General features: G+C 33.5%; 1 protein-coding gene across 3 annotated transcripts in view; it reads right to left on the bottom strand.

Moving 5' to 3' along the window:
- The window catches only part of LOC108754362 (potassium voltage-gated channel protein Shaker), a 53249-nt gene extending 52444 nt beyond the window's left edge, over positions 1-805 (bottom strand). For all 3 annotated transcript variants that reach the window (XM_018496616.1, XM_018496620.1, XM_018496627.1), the window contains exon 1: positions 735-805. The gene's annotated coding sequence lies outside the window, so the exon portion shown is untranslated. The remainder of the gene's footprint in view (positions 1-734) is intronic.
- Between the last annotated feature and the right edge of the window lie 271 nt (positions 806-1076).

Raw genomic sequence — 1076 nt, forward strand, 5'->3', positions numbered from 1 at the left:
TAATTAATTAATTAATTAATTTTATTTATATAAAACTAATGTGAATAAAAATAGAGATTAATAAAAAATGCTACAATTATATTAGAAAGGATTTTTAAAAAAAGCCAAAATAAAAAATAAGGGAAAGGAAAAGGAGGAGAAAAGAAGTGAGAAAAGGAAGGAGAGAAAAGGTGAGAAAAAGAGTGAAAAAAGGGAGGGGAAGAGGCTTTTAGTATTGTGCATAATCTAATAACAATACTCGGTATAAACATTTCCTAAAGAACTAAAAGATTACTTAATGATTTTGAAATAATTTACTTTAGAACATACGTTTACGAAAGCTTATTGGACTAAAATAGCTTTTAGAATATCGTTATCTTATAATACTTCCTTCTTGTTACAGAGCACCCTATATACAGCACGTTCTAGAGCTATCGCATTTTCTTTAAACCATAGAGATTCTAAGATTATTTTAAAATGACTTTTTCTTAGCAAGAAAACTTGGAAAGACATAATTACAGCCTGAGAAATTCTAAACGCTGTAGTTTATATTTTGAGTAAACCAAATTAATATGCTAAAAAAGAATTTCAATAAAAATTCCGAAAATACATCAATTATAGAAAAAATTCCAAATCTTAGCTAGGAATAAGTCAACATCTGAGAATCTTTGTTTAATAGAAAATATAATAGTCTTGGGATATATATTCTGCATATACATAGAACTAGATGTAGATAGAGAAGGAGAGAAAAGTACAGTGGCTAACTGGCGATGGCCCAGCAGATCGCCGTGATGGCTTGCGCTATTGTACCTTCCCGCATGTTGCGTCTAACCACCACCGAAGCCCGTGTGCCCACACACACCCGTCCAGGGGACCTTTAACGCATCCACTTATTAACAGTATCGTTCACTGTCACGATGCACTATCACACATTTGTCAATGACGACAACTACATTGGCAACAATGCTATTGAAGTATTCCATTGCAACACACCACGGGAAACGTTGCAAAAAGAGAAATCCGCGTTCCGAAATTTGCTCGACAACGGAATAATTAAGCACGAGACAAAGCACAGATTATCCACCGTTACTTCGAAT

The sequence above is a fragment of the Trachymyrmex septentrionalis genome, unplaced genomic scaffold (genome assembly GCF_001594115.1).
Source record: "Trachymyrmex septentrionalis isolate Tsep2-gDNA-1 unplaced genomic scaffold, Tsep1.0 scaffold118, whole genome shotgun sequence".
In the NCBI taxonomy this organism is placed as follows: Eukaryota; Metazoa; Arthropoda; class Insecta; order Hymenoptera; family Formicidae; genus Trachymyrmex; species Trachymyrmex septentrionalis.